Genomic DNA, 21,036 nt, shown 5'->3' with positions numbered 1-21,036 from the left:
TTTCTTCTATTGAACACAAAATAAGATATTTTAAAGAATGTTGGTAATCAAACAGTTGATGGTAGGAATTGACTTCCATAGTAGGAAAGAATACTATGGAAGTCAATGGGTGCCATCAACTGTCTGGTTACTAACATTCTTTAAAATATCTTTCTTTGTGTTTAACAGAAGAAAGAAACTCATACAGGTTTGGAACAACATGGGAGTGAGTAAATTATGACAACACTTTCATTTTTGGTTAAACTATCCCTTTAACTGGGAGGGAAAGTTATTTTGAACAAAGATTACAAGGGTAGCTACATGAATTAAACAATGTGCAAGGATAAATCATAATAAATACTGCAGTATTTCATAAAAAAAAAAATTAAACTGTCAATTTTGATTTCATGGTGACTTTACTCATTTCCCCACTGTGCCACTTGCTGAAATTTACCACGTGGGAAGACAAAATAAAAACACTACCTGCAACCCTATAAACCCAGTGTTATCAAACATAATCATAATAGTTTCAGATATAGTTTGTATACATCGGAAAAGGAAACAAGAGGAAAAACACAGTCAGGTGAAGTTCATTTCACGGCAAATTCAACAAAAACTTGGAGAATGATGGGCCTCCCGTCATTGTACGTTCATGCACTACGCAAGTTACGCAACCCAGCGATCCCTCAATCACACACAAACCTGCTTCGCCAATCAGATCTCCAAGGCATGCGTCGCTATGCAACCGCATCCAACTATGCCATAGAGATCAGCGCAGTCGCGCACCTTCTGCGTGACGTGAGCGATCCTCCTGTTTGTTTGTGTAGCTCGAGGATGAAAATGGCGGTGGGGAGAGATGAACGCGAGAATTAAACATACAAATGACCACTTGACTTGGATGACAGCAGCACTGCAGCTTCGCGACGGAATAAAGGAGTAGCTTATCGTCAACCAAGTGCATTTGCAACAACAAACATCCAGAATTCAACGAGGAAAAAACTGCGTCCTGGATTTAAAATAGCTCCTGAAATTAGCCCGCTAACCTAGTTAGCTTAGCTAGCCTTCAACTGGAAGGTTTAACGGACACCACAGCACCACATTAACGGAATTAACGTTATTCCGTCAGAGTAAGATGAGCTCCGCTTTTCTCGACTTACCTCTCAAATGCAAGCTCGGTTGCAGGCGCTTGGTTTATAGAAACATTTGCATTTGACTGAATGCATAACTAATCGCTCCATCTGGCAGTATTTGCCAGAAAACATCATCCTCCAGCCTTCTCAAAGTTCAACGAGCATCTGTAAGAGAACGGACTGAAGAGGTAACTGGAATGCATTCATGTTGTGTATTTGTTGATGTTGAGCGAAGAGATCATGTGGTAGGACCGAGCCAGCTAGAGGTTACTTGCTCTGAACAGCCATAATAAACAAATTGCACAGAGATATGATCTAGTTGACCACTGACGAGACAGGTGGGAAAGATGTGGCGTTTACGCGGACAGCTCTGAGTGATCAGAAATGGAAAGGATAATTTCTACCTTTTATGCATTGAAATATAGATCCGCGATCAGAGGCTTTGAATTAGATGCGTTTCTCATTTTTTCTTAGTGCTTGAAGAGCAAGCTAATGTCATGTCAAGGGATTCTGACACATCAGGTTTGACAGCGTTTGAAACTGAAGTGCTTTGATTTAGTTGATTTAGTTTAGTTAGATCTTTCAATAATTTGATGAGTTTATTAATAAGAGGAATATGATTTTCTGACAATATTCAGCTTCAATTGTTTTTGTTATTATTATTATTTCTATAATAATATACGAATAAGTGTTGTTGTCAATAATAACAATTATATATTGTTATTTAATAATTAAATATGTATACATACACGTGTTAATTTAAGTGTTATTTTTGTTAATAAAATAACAATAATTATACAATTATTAATGTTTTTACTATTTTATTAAATTTGTATTTTTTTTTTTTAACAATTATACTAGCCTAACTATTGATGTTGTTCTTTTCTGATCAGGTGCATTGAATATTTTTTTTTCATATTTCATTCTAAGTGCTTTAGGGCTTTTTTGAAGTGCATTGTTTTTGTGTGTGTGGTGAATGGAGATACTGCAGTTAGGTGTTTTTATCATTTGTGAGTATTGAGTAATAAGAGTTAGGGCTGCACAATTAATCGAATTTGTAATTGTGATTACAATTACGGATGCCACAATTATGTAATCGTTCAAAGGCGCAATCTTAAGGGATTTTCCACCATTGTTTTAATTTTAGTTTTAGTAAAACATTATAATACCTTGCCTATTTTTACTTTGGTTTGGTTTCTTTAAATATATACTTTTTAATATTTGACATTTGAGGCTATAGAGAAGCAAAAAAAAAAGTGTTTTCAGGAAGAGTGTTTTCAGCTATATTACAATATGGCATGCATTCGCTTCAAACAATGGCATAAAGCTATTCAAAACATAATTCAATGTAAATTGTGACAATCGTAATTAATAATCGCAATTACAATTTCATGGGAATAATCGACAATTATGATTTTTGTCATAATCGTGCAGCCCTAATAAAAGTAATATAAGATTTTCTAACAACATTCAGCATTTGTTATTATTGTGTTACTATTATTAATAGTTTTTTTGTCGATAATTATGACAACAATGATAATTGTTATTATTGACAGTAAAAGAATAAAAAAAAAAAAAAAATTGTTGCAAATATTTTACCAACCAATTATACTAATTATTGATGTTATTATATTCTAATCAGGTGCATACAATCTGCTTTTATCCTGCCATATTATTCTGCTTGCTCTAGTGCTTTTTTTAAGTGCATTGATTTAGATGCAATAGGCTATGGGAGAGACTTTCAAATAATGAAAGCAATAAGAGTTTATAAAAAAATAATAGTAATAATAATAGTAACAAAATAGTAATATAGTTATGAAGTTTAATATTATTATTACTGAGAATAAAATTATAATTATAATAATTTTTTTGCTGTCATTATTATACCATCCTTGATTGATCAAGTGCATCAAATATGCTTTTATTTTGCCATAAATGATTGTCCTTGCTCTAGTGCTTCTTCTTTTTTTTTGCCACTGGAAAATGTTTAATACTTTTTGAAGGCCCCAAAATATGTAAAGCTTGTGCATGGTCAGAATTCACAGCTCACTGTCACCCCTCTACATTCCAGCACATATTCATTCATTTAAGCATGTCCTTTACATGAACCTGCCAGGGGAGGGATATAAGAATTGCATTCTGTTTGCTTTAGTTTGACTAAACAGGAGTTTGTAGCTGCCTTATGACTTTATTTCAATGCAGTCGACACACATTCTTCTACAGTGAATGGTCTTTGATTTTAAGGAGCCATGCAAATAGTTTGGTAGCCATGTAAATATTTATAAGCAGTTGAATGCATTGCCCTGGCTTTCAGTTTTTCTTTGTGTTTTTTCACTTCGGGTGTGTTTAAACTTGTAGTTCTGTTTGCTTGGTTTGTTTGGTCCAGACCAAAAAAAAATTATTCCTGGTCCGCTTAGTGTTCACACCGAACCTAAAGATACTGAACCTAAAGGCACAGGTATATGTTCACAACCTGATTGGTCGGCTTTTATTACGGTGTGTGTATTTCACAACGGATCTCACCGAACATCCAAAACAGTGCTGTGTGCTGGTCTCGGATGAGACCCATCTTTTCAGCGGACTTGGCCCGCTTGTTTGGTGGTGCGCACAAGGGTTCGGATGGAAAGCGTTCACACTTATTCAAATGAACCACACTAACAGAGCAATTTCTCCAGGGGTCGTTTTAACCGAGCCAAGCATGCCAAGTGTGTTTTATTATCTAAATCTCAAGGCAGGTAATGTAACTAATACAATGCAACTGTTGATAAGTTGCTTTTTTGTCTTCTAAAGCTCCCTAATGTTTTTTTTTTTCATTGTTTTTGAGTAAATCATCAGTAGTCAAATCCAGATTACAGCGTGACCAAAAGACGACGGTATCGTGCGCAGTTTCCTTCCCTGGGTGTTGGTGCGAGCGTCTCTCTGCCGCAGCGTGGAGAGTGGCGCTCAGCTGTGCCTCCCCAGATGTCAGAGAGCTGACCTACATCTCTCTCGAAAAAAAGCTTGTGCAGCAGCCTGTGAGAATGTGTGGGGGTAGGGAGAGCTCGCCAGAGTGAACTAGCAAATGAACGAGTGAGGGACAGGAAAGCAAGCCTGCTCAAGCCAGCTCTCAGACGCCCACACTGTGAAATGTGAACGGCGAGAGGAGATGGAGATGGAGACCCAGTGTTGTTATCATGCCCGGGCTTAACAACAACTCAGCGGACCGTAATCGCACGGGGCGGACAAACTCCGCTTCCCCTTTGCATGGAAGTTTGGTCGAGGGGCAACAGTTTGTGCGAGTGCAGCATCTGCTAACTTCTTCCCTTGCCTAAGGAGTTGTATTTACAGATAGCAGAGGTGGGAGGGAGTCTCACCCCTAAAGTTCAGAAGTACAGGATGTTGTAACAAGCTCAGTGTGAGTGAAACATCAGTGTCTCCACGGAGAACATGTGCCACACTCTCTGCTGTTATTAACCTTGCAAATTTTGACACCCCCTTTTCACTCTCTCACTTAACATTCCTCAGCTTTTTTAAATAAAACATTTACGCACATGTTTTTCTCCAACTTAACTTAATCTCAAAAGTTTGACTTGATAATATACAGTATTTGCATTGTAATGTCCTTCGTAATAAAATAATTCTAAGGCAATTTCCCCTTGATATTAATACCTATGATCAAACTTCCTTGTTTTCTCTTAAATTATGACTTTCATCTTATTACTTTAGAATCAATGATGTCATAGGGTTGTTGTGATTCATAACGAAACAACGTTTTGCTCAATTAGTAAGATAAAGATAAAAAAAGATAAATTTCACTAATGCATATTGCAGACAAAAACAAAATACAAAAACATACAATCACATAAAAACATTAGACATTAATTAAAATATTATTCCAGAAATAAAAGGAATGCATTGTGTCACTTAATGATATTTTAAGAACATTATAATTACTTTTCTTTTTTTTTGTAAACAACACAAAATTATACATGGCATGTAAGGTGTGGACATTATTTGACACATTTGGCTGGCATCATTAAATGCCCTCTGAAGCCTTTTCATTTTAGCTTTACTGTACTTGCACTACAAATGTATACAGTGGATCACAGTATATTCTCTAACATTTTAACTTCATCTTTGCACATGGTATGAAATCTGCCAGCCAGGATATTTGCTTGTGCATAAACTTATGCTGCACATCATCATCATCATTATCATTTAAATCACTCATAATTTGACCCAAGTATTTCACTGTATTCACCACATTTAATCTCCCCTATAGAATAAAAAAAAATCAAAGTAACTGGTTATTAAATCTTAAAATGTATCAAAACTACGCAAGATCTTGCTTAAAACAAGAAATAATAAAAATAATCTTAAGCATAAACTCACTTGATTTTGGTAAATTTTCAGAAAACAAGAAACAAGTAATTTTTTTCTCTCTCAATGAAACATCTTGATTTAAAACATGTTTAGATATGTACTGGGGAAAAAAAATACAAAATGCTAACCAAGGAAATAATTTTTTGCACTGTAACTTAATCCTAATAGGGTTTTTATTGTCACACTCTTCAACACTCCTAATCATATGGATGCAGTTCTACATGATTATTAATGTAGTCAGGTTATGCTAGTTTACATTTATGCATTTGGCAGACGCTTTTATCCAAAGTGACTTACATTGCAATTCAAGGTACACATTTACATTCTTGTCAGTTCTTGCTTTCCCTGGGAATCGAACCCATGACCATGGCGTTGCAAGCGCCAACGCTCTACTGTTTGAGCTACAGGAAAGGGTTCAATCTGAAAACTAATCACTTACAATAATTGTCTGGAAGCCATGTGATGGTAGTATAAGACAACAGTTGCAAGCCTTTGCAAGTAATGCAGGGATTGGTTGAATATGTAGAGATTGCAAAATCTAGGTGGACTGACTGCTGTGGGAACTTGTCAACACTGAGCAGCTGTTTTAGGACTCTGGAAAGTGGTTGAAAGTCAACACCTTCTTCTAAATATTTAGCATTTTACCCTTTCCATCATTTTATTTGTAAAATACTTAGCTACCTGTGAAGCACAAGCATAAATAGGCCAACTTTTTTCAGTAAATTTCCAACAGTTCCTTGTAACAATTCCTGTATTATAGATGTACATAAATTTGTCTAGAAAAGATATCAAACTTAGAATTTAAAAGAAAGATTTTACATTTGTTGTGGTCAGCTTGTGTATAGAGAATAGCATTGTCTCCAACAGGCAATGGTCTTTTTATGAACGACCCACTTCACCAGTATTCAGTTTGTGACCGTATTAAGCGAGTGAATGAATATGAAAGATTTTATCACTAAGTTTATTTTTTCAGTTTGTAAATTCAGAGGTTCTTGTTTTTTTTTATAACAATGAGAAATGAGGAAGTAGACTATTTTCAGATTCTTGTAACTACTAATCAGTTAGGGAATGATTTTGTTTTGCACGTAGTCCAGATCAATGTCTCTCTTCCTCTATCAACAGAGTTTACACATGGAAACGTTTAGTGAAATCTGCTTCTATGCCCTAATTCATTGTTTCTCCAGAGGTTATTGTCATTATGCTTCTTGAAGTGTTTTGAATTTGAATGTTTCCTGAAAGAGGTTTCAGTCTATACACAGATGTTGAGTGAATGGAAATGGGGTTCGGAGTTCTCATCGACAGATGTTAGGTAGATCTATAATTTTTTGGGAAATGTTAGTAATTACTAGACAAACTGTGGACGCATTAGTAGTCAGCGAACATCTGACTTTTTTTTTTTTCAAACAAAAATTGCTTTTGCGAATGACAACACACCCTTTCCCTTTATCCTTCTTTAATTTCTTTTCAATTCATCCTTCTTGATGGGCAGCACAATGTATTTCTTAGATGCTCTAAACTTGGTGTGCAGCATCCTGCTTTTCCAGAGATGCAGTTCAGGCCTTACATTTTCCTTCTCATATGTATCTGTGTTCCAGTCAAATTTAGTTTTGTTAAATTCATTACATTTAACCTTTAACCATTAAAAAGTTATGAATTTGAAAATTAGCTCCACTAAAGTCCCTTTATATCACATTGGAGTCTTATCTGCTCTTTTTTTCTTCTTCTTTTGGGGTGCTCTTTATATTTAAAAACCTCATCTTCTGCTGTGTCAAGAGACAAACTATGGTATAGCATAATATTATACAAAGTAATGAAAGCTTTGTTGGAATTTGTGTGTCCTCATTTACACACTGTATTTACATACTTGTTCTGTATCATTCCTTCGTTCTTAACATAGGCATTTAGGCTATAGTAAACCCTTTTCTACCAGATTTTTAGGATCTTTCCAACTTAAGCATTTGCTTCTACTTAACTGTTTTTTCCCCTCTTATCTTTACTTTTTCATTTCTTCATCACTGTCATGACTCATGTGCCTTTGAAATGCTTTATGAGTAGCAGCATAGGTCAACATAAAGTTCTCAGACTATTTATGCAGTAATATTTTGCCCTCATGTCATTTGAAATGCGCAAATATAAGCATACACGTTCAAAAGTTTAGGGTCTGTAAGATTTATTTTACAATTTCTTCATAAAAGAAGAAAATGTCTTCATGAAAGAAATATTTTATGCTCACTAACTGCATTTATTTAATTGAATTACAGGAAAAACAGCTATATTATGAAATATTACAATTTAAAATAACTGTTGCCTATTTTAATATATTTAAAACTGTAATTTATTCTTGTGATGGCTGAATTCAGTCTTCAGTGTCATCATTCTTATGCCTGGTACACTACACATTGTGCGATTTTGACGAAAGATGACCAATCGTGGCGATTTCTGTGGTCATGGCTCCTAAGCAGTGGTCCTACGTCTTACAATGAGAGCGGTTCAAAGACGGCCGTTGTCAGTCTTGCAACCAAACTCAGCCTTGTGATAATTTTCTGACAGTGTCAGAAATGTAGCATGATCATCTCACAGTGTGTTTGCTGCTACGACCTACATGCATCCACTGACTAGCCAATAAAAATGCAACATGAAATTGCGTATTGATCAATGCGACATGGTGCAACTTAAAACTACTTTCCTCAAGTTCCATTTGCAAAATTGGCATGCCAAGTTGGCCTCTCTTCCCTAGCCATGGCATGACCGCATCCATATTCTCCTTTTTCGCTTCCTCCTCTTTTTTTCAGCGCGCATTAAAACCACAATTGCCAAAGTGATTCAACTTGCTCTATTTGTTTACCACTAGCGCATGCTGATGACGTTTTGTTCTTGTATACTAACTTGCGTCGTAGTCTACGATCCAATTGGTATTATCATCATACAGTCTACATAAATGTCTTACCCAAGTTTATTAGATCCATGTCGTACAGTGTGATCTGCAGTGATCTGATAGAAATCTGTAGCAGGCGTAACATGCTGATTTGATGCCGACACATTTCTTAAAATTTCAATCTATCAATGTTGAAAACGGTTGTGCTGCTTAATATTTTTGTGTGAAAAAAACAGGGATTATTTGAAAGCAATTTTGTAGTCTTTACTGCCACTTAATTAAAATATTAATAAAAAAAAAAAAGTTGAACGGTAGTGTACATTTTTGATTAAATTATTCTGTGATTAGCAAAAGAAGACCAAATTTGTTTACAGTTGGGAACCAAACTGCATTAATTTGTGGAAGTAGTCTGCATTTGTTTGCAAAATTGATGATTTTCACTCATTATCATAGCTACTTGCATGTGTTAACCAATGTGGTTTAATATAATTTCCAAATCAAAATGTACATTTGCATCCATTGACAGTGCACTGATGACTTGTTTTGATTGTCTTGAGTTTCTCACGATTCTGTTTGAAAATAAATAAGACAATGCTCACGTCACTGGTTCTGTCTTGATATTTTCATAAAAGAAACATTAAGAGAAGAGACAACAGCCACACACAGTTGCATTTTGTATTCTTTAGGCTAATCATGCTGACATTTTAAAGCTGAGATTTTCTTGAATTTTCTTTTCCTGCCCACTGTGTACACTGGATTTGATTAATGAACCATAATTAATAAAATATTACAGAAATAAATGTAAAAAATGACCAAACCCCTGTTGCTTTACATATGAAATCCATTCAGTAGTATGTTAGGATCACTTAGCCTATCACATGGCTTTCTGAAAATACTTCAAATTGATTGATAATGGCATTCTGAGGTCAAATATTTTTGTATAATGATGAGTCTAATGACTACTAAATTTTATAACTGACTATTATTATCCCAGACAAACAATTTCCTGTATAGCTGTGTTAGTTACACAACTCTCATGTTACTCTGCAGTCTCACATAGTACAACAACAACAACAACAACAACAAACTTTATTTATAAAGCACTTTTAACACAATGCAAATTGATCCAAAGTGCTGGATCAATTTACAAAAATCTGTGCCCGTCTTGGTCATTTTGTATGTAGCCATGGAATAAATGCATAATTGATTCTCAACTCTCAGCATTGACTTTCAAGACCTTCAATTTGTAGGTACTCTATGGGAAATCATGCTTATAATAGCTAAATGCAACCCATAAATTTAGGCTTGTAGTTCCGGGGCAAGAAGACCATGACAGGTAATAGAAAGTTAAGTAAAAAATAAGTTTTGAGGTTGTCTTGTGCTGCCCATCTTTCTCACAAAGACCACAGTGATCAATATAAAGTATGTCTAGTGAGTGGTTTAGAATAATACATTTTTTTAAATGGGTTTTATTAATCCTAATGAGGGCTAATCAATAGTTCACAAGCATCCTAAAAGCCTTATTTCAGTTTTCTCATTTACTCTACCATTACGTTGTGGAAAACTTGTCAGTAAAACATGAATTGTTTCCTTTTTTTATCTTAAGCAGATTTAACTCCAGGTAGTTTTTTTGTGTGTTTAATACTGAAGGCACTTTAATCTTATTTTTGGCTTGTGTAGCTTAATACTACAGTTTTATAGTACATATCTATCTAGGTTGTGTTTCAAAGTAGTGAACAAAGCATTCATTATTAATAAATGTAGCCTTACATTTTTTGGTTTTAAATCTGTTGGAAGCCTTGTTCTTTCAAATATGAAAAGATATGATCCGACTGGTGCTTAAATTGATAGCCTACTGCACTTCAAATACCTTAAGGGCCCCATGAGAATCAATATCGTTGGTAGAGAATACTGGTCTGGAACAAGAACAAAGGCCCATCTGAAGTCAAAAGCTTAATGGTGTCCTAGTTGCTATAATCTAGAACGTATACACGCACTTGTTTAATCAAACCATCTGTGATCTTTGCCCTAGGTCTCACATCAGTTGAGGTGAAGTAAAAGGTTTGTTAATTAACGCAGCAGGAAATGTTCTCTTTCATCTTCTCGCTGTATACAAATCATTAGATTTGATCACAGCTCAGCGCCGATCAGCTGCTTGCCCGAAGCTGGTATGAAAATAGATAAGATCATTTTGTAACCTCTTTTGTGAAACTTCATGGAAAAGTTTGAGACCCGTGTTAGACTTCATCACTGATAGATAATGTGATTGAATTAAGAGGCGTTCGCAATGACTGCGATTTGCAATTTTTTTTTTTAAATGGATTTTGCTCCCTCAACCCCAGTTAATTTTCTCTCTGCGATTCATCCACAGGTTGCATTGAGCACCAATTTCCTCCTGCCTCCCTTAGTGGGATGGTTCTGCATGACAGGGAGGGTATGGTTCTGTAACCCCCTCTCTGTCCTCCAGTCCCCATCCCATAAACCCAGTGGACCACAGCCATAGTGTTCCCCTCAATGAACATCCCACTGGAGCCCTAGATCAAGTAAGTCATCCACATTGGGCTTTACAGACAAAGACTCTCAGTGACCCCAAGTATTATCTAACACAATACTTTGCTTCTTCCACAGGTTACATTGGGTGTCCATTCTCTGCTGCCTCCCCCCGGTGGGATGGTTCTGCATGACAGAGAGGGTGTGGCGCCATAGCCCCCTCTCTTTGAGATCTCTCCCACCCTTATAAACCCAGTGGACCACAGCCATTGTGTTCCCCTCAATGAGCATCACTCTGGAGCCCTAGATCAAGTAAGTCAGCAGATCATGCAGAAGCTCAAAGCAGTATTGAAATAACCGGAACTGGCAACAGCTGAAACTGTGGGTCCAGCCTTTTGATGTTTACTTAATCATCAGGTGTTGGGGAGGAATAGTGCACTTTTTATTCTTTTACTGATTTGGTGTTATCAGCTACTAACACAATATGAAGAAACTTATGAGCATCATATTACACAATGTCATCTATACAATGTTGTAATTAGGATTTTGCGAAGACGAAGATGTGCTGCAAGACGGTTCTGGCAGAGAGAGCATGCTCTTAACTGATAAAGTTCAAACATTATTAAAAACAAGTGAAATGTCAGTAATAAAATAAGAACAAATACACAAATTACAAGCAGAGATGAATATGAAATATTAAAGTTACAAAGTCTAATTCCGGTACAGAAATGAATAATTAAGCCTAAATATAAAATAACACTATTTGTTCACTGTAGAAATAAAATGTATAGTTTCATCTTTAAAGCTGTATTTTGTTGTTTTATTAACATTAATGACACAGACAACAGTAGGAATATTGGGTTTCTGCTCGGGCCGAGAACAAATGACAAACATCTGGTTTCCTTTTCAACTATGACATAACCGAGAGAATACTTGCAGAGAATTTAAGACGAGTCTGTCTTAAGGAAACGCATCTCGCTCTCTCACTCTCTCGCTCTCTCGCTCTCTCGCTCTCTCGCTCTCTCGCTCTCGCTCTCTCTCTCTCTCTCTCTCTCTCTCTCTCTCTCTCTCTCTCTCTTTCAATGTCAATTTAAAAAATTGCAATTTTTGAAATTGAAAGAGAGACCACCTCTTCAGCTGGGTCTCGGTTCGGTTGTTTGGTCCGCACTCGAGTGCGATTGCTGTATTCACACCTGCCCAAAAGATCCGCACGAAGGAGGGAAACGAACTTGAGTTCGATTCAATTGAACCAAACAAGGCAGGTGTGAATACACCCTAGTTACATCACCGTTGTTTGTCACATTATATCACATGCACCCTCACGTGTGCCACGGCAAAAATCAAGTACTTGTAACTTAATATTGGGTATTAATTTTAGTGATTCAGACCATTTGTTCATGCATTGTTTTCTAGTGAAATCATTTGTTTGTTTGATTGTTTTCAAGCTGTTGTGTGCCTAGTAACTTGTATCGGGGCACACAATAGTTTCTCTGCCATTTGTTTTATTCTCATTTGGATAAAGGCTTCTATTAAATGAATACATTTAAAGGTAGAAGCAGCTTCTAAAACAGTAGTTAAAATAGTCCTCTGAATGTTAAAGTCACAACTGTCAACTAATGTCATCTCTGCAAAGGTTATCCATAAGACAGTTGTTTCTGTTCAAACATGTAAGGTATTCAGCACGGCACAACTGCTTTGAGTCGTTTAAAATATGAACGAGGGACAGTTGGGGCAGGTATAACAATTTTTCAGGCCCCACTGTCTTTTTTTCGTTTTGCATCTGCTATAGCCTACTAGATGTGTTGTGGTTGATCAATAGACTTTGCAGTTGTCATGGTAATGTAACCTGATTGTGCCTCCACTTAATCTGTTGCTGTTTTAATTTAAAGTTTAATTTTCGCACTCAAACTTGATTTAATTAACAGCCTAGATTGAATGTATGTATGTTTGTTCTTTGTTGACCCTTGTTAATTAAAAAAAGTTAGGTTCACATAGGTCCATAGAGGACAAAAATGTCCATGTCCAAAAACTGATAAAGTGTCAAGTTTGGTCTCATTTTAAAGAAGACCCTCGGCAGATTATTGTTGAAGTAAAATACATTTAAAGAGTAAAAACATTTTTTTGATATACATTTTAAACATTTATTTTGATTGATTTATTATTTGATGACATTTTTTCATATACTGTAAATTTAACTCTAAAACTGCTAGAAAATCAAAGCCATTAATCTAAATAAGTTGTGTTCCAAATTTGAGGTTGATAATGATATCTCAAAAAATTAGCTTTCAGTGAGATTTAGTTTGGGCACAGTATCAAATTTCCCTCATTCGATGCCAGCAAAGCTCCACTGGTGCACACAGTTGTTAGATTTGTGATTTGCAGTACAGTAGAATTTTCTCTCTCAAATATTACACGCACACACACAATTTATTTTTATTACACGCATAAAAACCACACTCCATACCAACACACCCACATAGTTATAGCTGCATAATTTATCCATTTGGCTCTAAAATATGCAGAATCAGAAAACGGCAATAAAGCGAGTATTTGCTTTATAGGCCAAACCTGAGAAAATGGCACCATCTGGTAAGATATAGTAAAAATGTTAATTTTGAAGCCTTGCCAACATAATGAAAGCCTATTAACAAATACCACATAATTTTATAGTTAAATGGCCCTCGGATTAAAAATAGCAGTTTCAATGGGGCAATTTTTTCCTTGAGGTCCTGACTGAGTGTAGCCTAACTTTTTTTGTGTTACTTACTACTAGTGTAAAATAGATGTATGGGGGTGAAGTAGTAAAATTCCAATAAAAATGTGCCAAAATGTATGCAGTTGGCATTAAAGACAAAAATATCCAAGGATGCTCAGGGGTTAAATAACCCGCTTTTGCCGTTTTCTGTATAGTTGTCTTTAGTACTTTAGAAGGACTTTCCACTCCTCTTCTTGGCTTGTTTGTTTTTTTGTTTTTGTTTTCCTCATGCATATTAATCATCAAATAGAGGTTGATTAAGAAAGTTAGGAAACATTTACTATTTTATAGAAGAGAAAGCCACAATTACTTGTCTTGCATAATTGTGTTTGAACTTTCCTAAAAACTCCTGGACCTCACCTAATAGCATTTAATGTATTAATTATGAGTGCAGATCATCATTTTTGGAATGAATTTTTTTGGTCTACGTCAGCTGGGAGAGCATTGTGATTGCTTTCATTTTTAATGTATTAATTATGAAAAAATGTCATTCATTCTGTTTTCACAAACAGGCTTATATTCTTAGTTCGTAGTAGTCCCGGTTAATACGATTATTTCAAGTAAATCCAACCAGCTACATTAAACAAAAGATTTACCATGCCACAGATTAGAGGAGTGCATGAGAAAGAATCGGGTGCTTTTCTTTATTCCTCCACACTCTCACTTGAATTGCACTGTGAATTAAAGAAGCTAAAAATGCAATAGATTAGTAAAGCACAAAATTGCAGCAGTATTTAACTGCGTCTCTGTGGATTTTAAGATACAGAGATTACAACATGCGCACACAGATGTAGGTGAAAGCTGTCAGATGGTATACACACACACTAGTCATCAATGCACACTAGTCATCAATATTACACAAGCTGTAATCAAATGCAAAAACCCACGACTAAAATATAATTTGCTCCATATCCTAATGTATGGACAAATGCTCATGCTAATCACTAAGTTGCTTGGAAACCAGCTGAATTGACAGACCGACCTCTTAATAAGAGGGTAATCACTGACTTGCATGAATTAGTCGAAGACCCATAATGGCTTCTCAATTCAATTTGGAAAAAAGGCAGTTGGTTTATATGAGGATTGCATGAGCACGGCTGTGTTTTCTTTCACAGGGTTTGTGCTGATTGTACGGGGCTCTGACACCTGCTTTCTTAGCTGTAGTCATCAGACTTTTCTTTACTGCTTCCGCATACTTAAGTTGTACTCTCCCAGCAACTTCCCCCATAATTATCGGATTTAGTTTGACGTGTTTCGTGTTATGGAAACTGGTCTTTTCTGATGTCAACAGTAGTGTTATGCAGTAAGTTTTGTGTAATTTAATGCTGGTTAGGCTCAGAAACAAAAAAACAACAACGCCAACAACAAAAAAACATTATGCTCTCTTTTCATGATTAATATTCAGCATTTCATTTGTATTCAATTTAACGGTTGTTCCTTTGCTAGACTGCAGCCTGCTGATGGGGTCATAGGAGGTGGAAAAAGTCATATGGGGGCTATTGGAGAATCAAGTGCACTGCATGCTCAAGGGTGCAATTACACTGAATAGAAATGAGAACTGTGGAGAATGTGTAGCACAGCGGTTTGTATATGAATAAGGGTTATTTTTTTGTGTGCATGACAGAATATGTCCATGAATGAAGCCACCAAACAGAGGTGGATTTCCATATCAAAGTAAATGCAGTTATAAAATGACAAACATCGAATCTTTATTTCTCAAACTGCATAAGAATGCACTGACCTTAGTTGAAGCTAGATTTATATTTGCGAGCTACCGAAGCTAACACTAGCTATGTTTCCATCCACTTATTTTTATGCGCCTTTTGGGATATTGCATAAAAAACACTGGATGGAAATAGCAAAATGCAAAAAACCTATGCGCTCAAGTGAGTCGGATAAACTTTTTATCCAATAAGAAAACATGCGCATAAACGACGATGGAAACACGTTTACCATATAAATTCCTCTGCGCATAAAATAAAAAAACGGACTAACCATCGGATTCTCGTTGCACAGCATCTAAATTTCTCTTTTGGTTGTCCTGAAATGCCAAAGGAAAGACTGTTGTCTAAGTGGTTGAGTATAATTATCTCCCAGAACTGTCTTACCCGACTGCATTCCCACAAAGCAGGCATCCACCTCCGAAAGCAAGATAACTTATTGCATTTCGTTTATCAGGATACAGGAAGGATGATTTTTGCTCTCTTCAGCTCACTGGATGGAAACGGTGCTTTATTCGTAAAGGTTTTATGCTATATTCTAATTTTGCACATAAGATACATTCACAACTTTGGATGGAAACATAGCTACTGTAATTTAGAGCTGTTTATGTTCAGATCATCTCTCTTTGTTTGTATCGGTAGTTATGTCACTTAGACTTAGTGCATATTAACTGTAGTAAAGATTTTACAGCGAAAAGACATTTCCCATGACCTAAGGTGGATGTTTTTGGAATAATACTAAAAGGTATTGTACTTACTAAAAAAGTATAAGCTATCAATGAGATTAAATAATGCATGTAATAGATACAAGAGTTTTTTCAGCAACATTTGGTTAATTTAGATAATTTTACATGCCTTAGAAATGTATGTATCAAATAAGACAGAGTAGGCTTTATAGGGTTAAAGTAAACATCCTGAATCAAGGCATAAATGATGAATGTGTCAAACAATATCCTCCCACCCCATGCCGTGAATCATGTCAGATTTTTACAAATAACTTTGGTAATATTTCTGCAGTGGGAAGCTCACGAATCTTTAAAGAAATATTGGATTCATTGGCACATCTTCAAAGAATGAGTCACGACTGTTGCTTCAGCCTCACACTGTTTTCAGATTTTCAGGCAGAGCCGTATACATTTTCTCTCTCATCTGTATTGCTATGGGGAGGTAGACAGCAACAGTGACTCCACGGCTTCTCATGGAGCAAACCATTGACAGATCGAGGGGGACGGGGGTGTGCAGTCAGGCGTGGGATTTGTCCGTTTTGAAACTTCCTCGCTCCGCCGTCGGTCTCCTCTACGAGGGCCTCTTCTCTCTACTGTTGAACTGTGCCTCATTAGCTCACTTTTATGAGACACCTTTTCTCTTTTCGCCTGGCGTGAGTGCTGATAAGAGTGTGTAAACAATGCTTTGCAGCCCCTCTCTTTCGGTGCATGGTGGTCTGTCCCTCTCCCTCAGTGACATACGTTGCTGTTCTCTCCGCGCGCGAAGTGAAGTGATTAGTGTAGCTCTCGACGAGAAGGAGCCCTGTATCCTGGGAAATGGCAAGACACGCGGCCACAGTTCGTGCTGACAGAGGGGTTAGCGCAACTGTCGTGGACTGTTCTCTGACCGGACAGGCTGCGTTGGCCAACTTCATAGGTGACAGCTGAGCCCTGCCTCAGGTGCGTGAGTGAGCGAGAAAAAGAGAGAGCAAAAAGCAAAAACCCTCCCACTGTTTTTTTCTTCCATAAGCAGGTTGTTTACCTTTAGGCATAACGTTACTGTGCGTGTGTGTGTGTGTGTGCGCGCGCGCGCGCGCGCGTGTGCACATATGCGTGGGAGAGTGTGTGTGCCGAGCATGTGAGGGGACTGCAGGCCTCCCAGAGTTTCATAGTTTGTTTGTGTGCTCAAGGAAGTGTGAGGAGAATTTACACATTAACGTGGAGAGTGAGTGACCAAAGTGAGCACATATTAAAATGCTGTAGTGAGGATGATTATGAGGATTTTTGCTTTTGTGCTTGTTGAAATGGGTGAGATCCTACAGTTATGTCTCTTTACTTTGAAGTGTTCTTCACATTTTGATCTTTAGGATATTTCATCAGTGTTAAATAGGATAAGATTGATGTCAAATTAGGGTTAAATAGATAGCTTTTCTGGGTTTTTCCTGGGTCAACAATGGCCTTCAGTGGTGGCGGATGAACACATGTTTTGGTTATTTCTGGTTAAGTGTTACCTGTTTTGTTTTTTTAGTTTTGTGATGCTTCTATTGATAAATCTTGTGATAATGGGTCTCTTCATACTTTTGACGAAGTCTCATATATACTAGAATACTCATAGAATACTCATGATATTCTACTGACAGGAAATGCAAAGATGTTAGATGTGTGTGAATAATAATAATAATAAAGTTTATTTAGACAGTCACATGATGGCAATGCTTAATTTTTGCCTCTTGGCAAAAAAAGATAGGCAACAGTGTGCTTTTTTCCACTACTTTTTTCCAGATATTTAATTATAGCTCTGTTAAATAGCCTCACAACTTATTAGCAGATATAAGATGGAAGCATCAGCTTACATGTAAACTTTCTCAACCAAAGACTGATGACTCAGAGTTTATAAACAGGATCAAGCTGACCTATAGACAAGATTTATAACTGTTTCTTCAAGTTCTATCATACAGCTTTGCAGTTAAAGCATTAACGTTATATCCAATGCATTTTCGTGAGGGAATTTGACATCTTGGACTTTGCCAAATATTTCTTATCTAGCAAGAAATATGAGCTTCAGCAAACAGCAGACGGTAAGAGAAAGACTAGCTTCTTGGTTGAAAGACAAACGTTCCTTATGCAAAATATTTTTCTTCTTAAAGTACAGACATGCATTGATTAAATAGAAATATCAATTATCTGGAATATTAGGGCACACAAACGGTGTGCCGCCAAAGATGATTTGACTTTTCATTATCTTAACGAACTGGACATTTTGAAAAAATGTGCTGTAAACCAGACAAAACATGTTTCAGGTAGTTCAAGGTAAATATCTGTGTGCCGTGTTTAAGGGCTATGACTACGGTCCTGCAAATGTTTTTGTATAGGTCACGGCCGTCACGCATCTATTTCTTTTGACGTTAGCTTCAGCTGATGTGGTTAACTCGTGCAACATGAGCAGCGTGACTGTTTATTCTCAAGTCTAAGCACAGGTATCTTCATTACCAGTGTGGGTTGGTTTTAGTCGGCATTTGAGCAGGGCTGAACATTGAGCACATTGGGGAAGCTGTTGATAATAACAGTAAGGGCCGCACATGCACGGGAGTCATTATTTCCTGGTGGATTTTCTTAAGGAACTAGCCTAATTTCTGAGTAATTTTGCACATTCACATGCATGATCATGTTTCACATTCTCCAGAGCAATGAAGTGAAAGCTCAAGTGCCTCAAAATATGGGGTAGTAAACTCAAAGGTGTCTTTACCTCCTCCAAACCTTAAAGAATTCTCAAATGTGTGAATTAGGGATTTATAATGGTATAGATTGTTTTACTATTTTCAGATTTTCAGTGGATCCTTCAGCAGTGATTAACATTTTGAAATGAGAAATTTGCTAAAGCTTGTGATGCAAGAAAATGGCTGTCTGTTTCTTCTAAAAAGGCAATTTTCAGGTTCAAGTGCGATATCTGGGATTATTTTTTTAATTTTTTTAAATTTTTTCAATTTAAATGGCCCTGTTTAAGGCAAATTTGCTAGAAATGGAGCTGCCAGGGATTAGGGGCCGCTGGAGGTTTTCAACAGACCCACAATAGCAGCCTGTTCAGGCCTTGCAGATCAAAGCGCACTATGCCTGAGGACCCAGCACTGGTCTGGGTGGCGGCCTCCCCGAGTGGAGAAACAGAACACAAGATATGGCGAATGATCCTTTTCAAACTGAAGGGATTGACAAAGTTCCAGATTACTGATAGAGCAGGAATTATTTTGGAGTTCAGTCTTAGTTTGCTGTCCGAGGTTAGCATTAAACCATGCTGTTGTCGGCACCAAATTATTGGGTGGTGTTACCTAGTGTGTAAACATCTGAACTTATAACCAAAAGGGTTATAGGTTCGTTGAGCTATTGAGATACTTGAGCTAAACCCTAAAGTTCAAGATGCTCCTGGGAAAATCTGGTGCCATTATTTGAAAATTAAAATCTATCCATGAGATTCTTTAGCTTGCATTTCTTTTAATGTGGGTCATTTATTTGAACATCACGAGTTGACATCTGGTGTGCTGTCACAAGTGTGGTCTTGCCATTTGTGCTGTTAACCTGGGCTCAGATCAGCCTTATCCAGACATTTCTCTCTGAATTGCAGTTGTGATCTTGCTTTTTATCATCATTGAAGACTTATTAGCTGGAATAACATGCTTTTTATCCTTGTATACCCAATATTAGTAGCAACGGGAACGGTAGTCTTTTGTTATTGAGGTTTCTTTGTAGACAAGTAAACAATGTGTTGGTTCTGAATACCCTTAGTGGTATGTTGTGCAATGGTATACGCTTGTATGCATCACTATCACAAAATGCTGCATATGCTTTGGTATTCCTTTAAATGTGAAGCTTGAATGTGTCCTGTTTCTATGGTTACATTCTGCAACTGAGGACACCTGATTCTTTTAGGGAACATTGTGCATTTGCCTGTGGTGGATGAAGAACTTAAAAGTCAAACTTATATATATTGAATGCACTCATTGAAATTAAAAGTATGTGCTGTGAGAGTAAAGTGAATGCTGTTACTATTACTAATAGGTAGAGATGCACTGGTCGACTGGCCTAAATCGGAACCGGAAGGTTTTTACTCCAAACACACAATCAGCAATCGTTTTTTTTTCTTTTTTTTCGGTTTATTCTGGCCGATCTTTATTCCGGACTTGCTCACAAACTGCATTGCAATCATTTCCCAAATTGTCGTTTGTGTGGAAATATTATGAAGTCTGTAAACAGGATGTTAACACAGGCCAGAAACGGGACACGCTGAAGACGGATGTAAAAAGGAGAGGCAGCAGAGAAAATACTGTTCCAAGCACAGCAAGCTCACTGTTCAAGATGCTTGATATATAGGTGGAAAAATGTAAATATTGAATTGGGGGTGGAGGTTTATATGAATATATATCTGAAGGGAAACTGACTGTCTTCAGAAAAGTTCTGATGGCATTTTCTTTTATCTCCGTATAAAGGATTGTTTATAAGCTGTTCCGTAAGCGCCACCTACTGTAGAGTGATTCTTCATTCAGACCTGCTGTCTGCTGTTTTTGTTTTGTGCAGGTGAGTTATGTGGCATACTTTGCTGTCAGCAACACATGCGAACAAGCACACAAATGATTTGGAAATGGTACATTGTCTTCTAAAATATCTTGCATCTCTGCATAATGCAGTCTAGCACTTCTTGGGCTGCGATGCTGAATAGCCTTTCTTCCTGACTGCTCTCCTCACTATAACACTATTTGTTCACTGTAGAAATTAAATATAGGTTCACAGATAACAGCGCGCGAGTCCATATTTTCGCCTCTTCTTTCGTGTTTTAAGTAATTTGAATGTGTAAATTGGCAAGACAAAACACATCCAAATGATAAACTTTCACTCTATGATGGTTAAACTTAGCAGTTACACCACGTATCGCATGCGTATCGAACCGTGGGGCCTGGTCCATATGGATCAACTGTGATCCGTTGCACCATTAACAACTAATAATTAATGATCACACTTATCATCATGATTG

At 36.9% G+C, this 21,036-nt stretch overlaps 1 protein-coding gene across 4 annotated transcripts in view; it reads left to right on the top strand.

Moving 5' to 3' along the window:
- Positions 1 to 792: 792 nt before the first annotated feature.
- Positions 793 to 21,036, top strand: part of ncoa1 (nuclear receptor coactivator 1) — a 62,347-nt gene continuing 42,103 nt past the window's right edge. For 3 of the 4 annotated variants that reach the window (XM_079639604.1, XM_079639605.1, XM_079639602.1), the window contains exons 1-3: positions 793 to 1,297; positions 10,718 to 10,889; positions 10,975 to 11,148. The gene's annotated coding sequence lies outside the window, so the exon portion shown is untranslated. Of the gene's footprint in view, positions 1,298 to 10,717; positions 10,890 to 10,974; positions 11,149 to 16,848; positions 16,977 to 21,036 lie in introns of those variants that run through there. The other variant, XM_079639603.1, reaches the window with a different exon arrangement.

This window comes from Phoxinus phoxinus (genome assembly GCF_949152265.1).
Source record: "Phoxinus phoxinus genome assembly, chromosome: 16".
NCBI classification, from domain to species: domain Eukaryota; kingdom Metazoa; phylum Chordata; class Actinopteri; order Cypriniformes; family Leuciscidae; genus Phoxinus; species Phoxinus phoxinus.
This window is presented reverse-complemented; position numbering and strand designations above follow the sequence as displayed.